Raw genomic sequence first — 6,000 nt, forward strand, 5'->3', positions numbered from 1 at the left:
ATAAGCAACCCCACCCCTCCCTGTGCTTTGAGCCTCAAAGGGACCCAGCTATTCTGTGAGGAAATCCAATGTGTGTATTTGAAGGGGGTCCCGCACCGCCACCCCACCATCCCTGCACACCCACGCCATATTTCACACTAAAGCACTGTTCTGATTCAACCAGTGCGCTGCTCAAAGACTTTGATGGCCCCAGGGGGCAGGTCCCTGACACCCCCTGCCCTCAGTGCCCCTACATGCACCTGCTGGGTGGTCTGAGTCCCACACCCAGACAGGGGCCTGTGAAAGCTCATTCTGTCAAAGTCTCCCCACCCTGCCAGCCTCTCCTCCAAGAAGCAGGTCCGTGCTACCCTCACCCTTCCTCTTTCTTCCCCTCTACAGATTACTCCTCCTGTCTCATCAGGACCCCACCCTAAGCCTCACCCGGCTTTCTGGTGGCCTTTGTGACTCTTCATGTCCCTGGCAACAGTCCCCTTCCCTGGGGACACTGCCTACAGCCATGTCAATCACACAAAGAGCAGCCAGCCAGTATTTGAGTGTCACAATGGCCCTACAAGGCAGGTAATATCATCCCCATGGTCCAAGTGAAGAAACTGAGGCACAGAGCAGTTTGACTTCTTGCCCAGAGATCACGATTCCCCCCTCCAAGGTGAAAGGCTAGGAGATCTTGTAGAGCAAGGAGATGGCAGGGGAGGGGGTGGGGAAGTGGTCCTCCCAGTATCACAGACCCTGGCCTGGCTACCATTGGGTCCTAGGCACCACACAGGTCATCCCAGACCCCTTCCTCAAGCACCTGGTGAAGTGAAGCAGGGCTGACTCTGGGCCCACGTCCCCTTCAGACCAATCCTCCCTCTGCAGTGCCCTTTTCTGCCACTGACTGTCCAAATAGTTCCCATCCCACCGAGCCCACTTCCTCCAGGAAGCTACTCATCCATCCTTCCTTCACTATCTGGCACTTCTGGGCCCACCCATCACCCATGTTTGTGGTCTTTTATGGAGCAGCATCTTTCCACATGAGCCCTTCCCACCGGGTGTTTTCCTGGCCAGTGGAACATATTATTAGGACACCTTCTCCCCCGAAAAATTTTCATGGTCAAATCAGTTTAGAAAACACTAAAAGGTTTCTTTTTCTGAAGGACTTGTCAGAACGTTTAATTCTCTTCAGTGCATTCTGAATCTCCCATAGGCTGACGGAGTGAATTAGACAGATACTCCCCTTATCTGTCCCCAAACCCTTGAGGTTTCACAGAACAGTCTTTGTGAAATGCTGCCCCTCCCACCTCTTCAGAACAGCCTGGCACAACAGAGGGCACAGGAGCAGGGACTGCAGGGGGGGTATCCTTTTAGGACATTGATGGGACATTTGGGGAACTCAGACTGAGAGCCTCTCTTGGCACTGTCCTCAGTGTCTCTCCTTGCCACCTTCCTCTGGGTGAGGTGACTGCCTACTCCTGCCAGCATCTGGAGGGACCCCATCTGACTGGGGCCCTAATATACCACCCCACCCCCCACCCCACCAGGCTATGTAGGGCCCAGGGAGCAAGAGGCCTTGGGAAATCCCCAAAGCAGACCGGACAGTTCTTCTGGGCAAATTACTTAATCTACTCCATCATTACCATGGAGTTTCAATATTAAACCAAAATTAAAACGCATTAAGCTGCCACTCTGAGAAGATGCAGTTCCCACCCAGCAAATCCTGTCACCCTCCCCCCTGCTCCCCAGGGAGGGGATCAGGTCCTTCAGTTTACAGAAAACTAGGGCCTCAGAGGGCAGCAGACACTTGCCTGTAGTGGCCCAGTCCAGGGCAGCGCAGAGAGAAGCATCCAGGCCTCCCCACTTCCTGGTAGGCGGGAGGCGGCCCAAGTGGGATAAGGCCCCCACAGTGGCTCACGTAACCATCGGTGGCAGCTGCAAGGACTCACACAGGCCAGAAGTAAGGGATGCGGCACACACTGGGGGTGACAGCTTAGTGGCTGGGGTGACTTTGGGCACTTTTAGGAGAAGAGGGCATGTTTGGGCTGGAGTCAGCTGTCTCCCCAATCTTCTCGGCCCCACCCTCGCTGCAGGAAGAGTGCTCACCCCAGATTGGCTGCCCACAGGGCTGGGCTCAGCTGTGGGCAAAGATAAGATGCCCCATGTCCCGGCTGTGTGTCACCCTGCCTTGGCCCAGTCATCAAGGACACCCTCTCGTGGTCTTGAGAGTTCTACACAGTCGGGCGCTCTGAAAATCAAAGGTCTCAGACCTCTGTCACCATTCTGAGACCCAGACTCCCAGAGGCCCGTCACCCAGCCCCACCTCCCAGCAGAGTGGCCCCCACATCCCACACCCTCTACATACTCCCCTCACCTCCCACGACACAGTCCACGGGAGCCAGCATGATCCTACCTGACATGCACCTGTCCCTGTACCTTACTGGCCTGGGCCCCAGAGTCCCCAGTCTCAACCCTCACCACACAGAGGTGGGCCATGGACCAGCAGGTTTGCACCCTCCGGGAGCGTGTGGGAAATGCAGAGTCTCAGGCCCTGGCCCAGACTTACTGAATTAGGCCTACATTATAACAAGATGCCCATGTAAATCTATGTGTATATTAGAGTTTGAGAAGCACTTTTATAGACCACTGGTCTAATCAAGTCCTTGTACCCAAGGCCTATAACCTTCAATGGCTCCCCAGGGCCTAGTGAATCAGGTCTAGACTCAGCAGCTTGGTAGTTAAGGCCTTCCCTGACCTGGCCTCAACCCAGTACTCCAAGCTTGGGCTCCCCCTCCACCCTGGGAAGGTCATCCCCTCCTCTGTTGGTTAATGCTGCCCAGGATTTGGAGACCCTCTAAAAGCCACCTCAGGAGAACAGTACCTCCTTGCATCATATCTGGCATGGCTTGCTCATTTCCTACAGAGTAGGGATCTTGTCTTGTGTTTCCAGTGGCTTTCAGCACCAGGCTGGGACACAGGCACAGACCACGGGTAACAAGGTCTAGCACCCAGGTGGGAATCCACCCTCAGCTTCAGCCTGACAGCCTCAGGCTCTGCCACAGCCTTCAGCTTAACTCAGCAGACAAGGACTCAGCATGGACCAGTCTCCCTGCCAGAGAAGGGGCACTCCCAAGACCCATGGGCTTGTGAGCTTCTAGCAGCAATGTGCTTCCTCTGTGCCTCAGTTTCCCAAAATGAAAAGAATGCCACCAACTCTGCCTCCCTCTCTTCCTGGGGGACTGGAAGGATCTGCTGAGATAGATGAGCAGGTTCCTTAAACTGTGGGGCTCAGAACTTGGAGCAAAGAGACTCCATCCCTGCATGGTCGGCCAGCCAGGCCCCAGGGAAGCCAAGCGACCTGCCCAGAGGCGTCCTCATGACCAAACAGGAAAGCCTCGAAGGACAGGGCTGCCACACCCACCGCCTGCCTCCCTCCTTCCTGGCCCAGTTCCTGGGGGCTGGTACCTCCTGGGAAGTCCTCACTCCTTTATGCCAGGTCTGCAAAGCCACTCAGGCATGCAACCTCAGGAGTTGCCAGCTTCTGAGACCTCTGGGGAGCAAAGAAAAAGTCTCTCCAATCCCATTTTATAGAGAGACAAAAGGAGGCAAGGACAGGACCAACGGTGATGTGGAATAAGCTCTATTTGGGTCCCCTTTCTCTGTTCCGCCAGCCCCGCTCCCACATTCAACCCGGCACTACTCAAACATCCTTCCACACTCCCCAAGGCCAAGTCCGAAACTCCACCTCACAACATTCTAAAGCAATCCAAAACAGGCAGGTTGTCTGCAGAGCCCCCTCCTGACCTCCTGAACTCTCCAGAGGCAGATGAAGAGGAGAAAGGGCCATTCTTAACCCAGAGGGGTGACATTCTAATGGCCTCCCAACCAAGGAGCTCTTTTTGTACCAGAAGTACTTGACCTCCCCAGCACCCCAAAACCACAACATGCATGACACCCAACTGCTTGGCCTGGAGCCCCTCCGAGAAGAAAAAAAAATGGGGCATGAAGCAGAGGACCTCAGTTGCCCACTCTGAGTGAGGACCCCTTCTACCTTAGAAGGTATGGCTTCTTTCCTCCCTCCCCAGCCTCCAAGACCAGGCATCCTGGAGTCAGGCAAAAGCACTTGTGTGCTAAGAAGCCTTCAGCTGGCGTGGATCTGAGGGGGCAGGGGAGAAGTGGCACAGCAGAGTGGTTTAGAGAACGGACTCTGCAGCCACACTGCCTGGGTTCAAATCCTCACTCTGTCACTACCAAGTTATATGATCATGGCTCAGTGTTCCATCTGTAAAATGGGAATAAGACCTACCTCATAGAGCTGTTAAGAGGAATAAAGGAGTTAACACTGACAAAGTCTTTAGGCCATCGTGTGGCACCCAGTGAGTGTACCAGGGCCCTGGCCCAGCCCCTTGGCCTCTGCTTGATTTTTCCCACCCAGGACATTCTCCTTGCTCCCACCTATTCCAGTTCAAGACCTTTCTTAGGCATGTCAGCCTGACCTTAGATCTGAACTCTCAGCCTCTATTCCATTGTTCCTCTCACAGTGTCCCTTGCCCTATCGCCAGTCCCCCTATCCAGGGCCCTTCCATATCTGAGCTCCCCTAGCTCTAAGCTCTCCATTCTGAGATCACCAGCCACACAATTTAATTCTCAGCTGGCTCCTTTGTGCAGAGAAGAGAGCTGTGGGTGGAGAGACAAGGGTCTATAGAAAGATGCTCAGCTCCAGTTTCTTCTTCCAACTCCCTGCCCTCCAGGGCTGGGCACCCAGCAGGCACCCAAGGGATAGGCCTGAAATAAATCTCTGGCTGCCCAGATCGCCCCTATCTCCCAAGTTAGAGAATACACACACACACACACACACACACACACACACACACACACACACGCATGCACGCACACAGAGCCCTCTGTGGACCCAGCCTGGATTTCCACCAAAGAGAGCAAAGAAAATCATTTATGCCCAACCCACCACCACCCACACCAAGTCCACACCCCCCAGACCTGCCCAATCTTCTCTAGGCAGACAGGTCTGCTTGCAAGCTGCTTGTACCTCCCCCATTTCCCTTCTTCGCACCCCACTGGCCCTCTCCAATTTTTACAGCACTTTCTACAGCTGCTTTTGTGGAAAGAAAATACAAATCTTTGGGGTCACTTGAGGTTTGAAGGGGGCTCCTGCACTGACTGCAATACCCATGTCTCTCTTCCTAACCCAGCCCTGACCTTCCCACCTGGCTCAAGATTTCCTGAGAGTCAGCCAGGAGCTGGGCTGGATGCTCTAGATACAGCAGTGGGCCACTCAGTCAAGGTCCAGCCCTTGAGAAGCCAGACAAAGTAAACAGATAACTGCAACAAATAGTATGGACTGTGATAAATATAATGAAGAAAGGAAAGAAGGTGCTATGACAAATTACAGGGGAACAGAGAGGTGGCCTCTACCAAGACTGTGAAGGCATATTTAAGTTGAGACCTGAAAATAAGAAGGAGCAGAGCCAGCCCAGTAGAAATCCTTGGATGAACATTACAGGCAGAGGAAGCTACACAAGCAAAGGCCCAGGGAAGGAAAAAGCTTAGGGTTTCCAGGGGGCAGAAGTGATTCAGATGTGGCTATCAGGAAGAATGCAAAGGGGACAATTGTCAGGATAAGGCTGGAAGAAGTCAGCAGTGGCCAGATCATGGAGGGTCTGATAGGAAAGCTTTGAAATTTTATTCCAACGGCAATAGGGAGCTATCAAGGGTTGTAGAGGAATGTGATTATGTAATCACTATTTTTCTAAATCATTGGTACTGTTCTGTTAAAATAGATTCGAGGTAGGCAAGTGCGAATTTGGGGAAAGCAGGTAGCAGTTACTACAGCACCTGAACAAGACACAAAAGGCAGCTTGGCCCGGGGCAATAGCCTGGGGCCATAGCAGTGAGGTCAAAGCATGAAGAACAGGCCTGTTTGCAGAAAGAGCCAAAAGGACTTGCTTTTTCACTGGATGTGGGGAGGGAGGCAAAGGGAGGCCTCCCTGGTGCCATCTGTCCTGCCTTTAA

General features: G+C 53.4%; 1 protein-coding gene across 4 annotated transcripts in view; it reads right to left on the reverse strand.

The window, feature by feature from the left end:
* The window catches only part of SMOX (spermine oxidase), a 41,804-nt gene extending 39,849 nt beyond the window's left edge, over positions 1-1,955 (reverse strand). For 2 of the 4 annotated variants that reach the window (XM_029916187.1, XM_029916184.1), the window contains exon 1: positions 1,782-1,954. The gene's annotated coding sequence lies outside the window, so the exon portion shown is untranslated. Of the gene's footprint in view, positions 1-1,781 lie in introns of all 4 variants that reach the window. The other 2 variants (XM_029916185.1, XM_029916186.1) reach the window with 2 other exon arrangements.
* Between the last annotated feature and the right edge of the window lie 4,045 nt (positions 1,956-6,000).

The sequence above is a fragment of the Suricata suricatta genome, chromosome 12, assembly GCF_006229205.1.
Source record: "Suricata suricatta isolate VVHF042 chromosome 12, meerkat_22Aug2017_6uvM2_HiC, whole genome shotgun sequence".
Lineage (NCBI taxonomy): Eukaryota > Metazoa > Chordata > Mammalia > Carnivora > Herpestidae > Suricata > Suricata suricatta.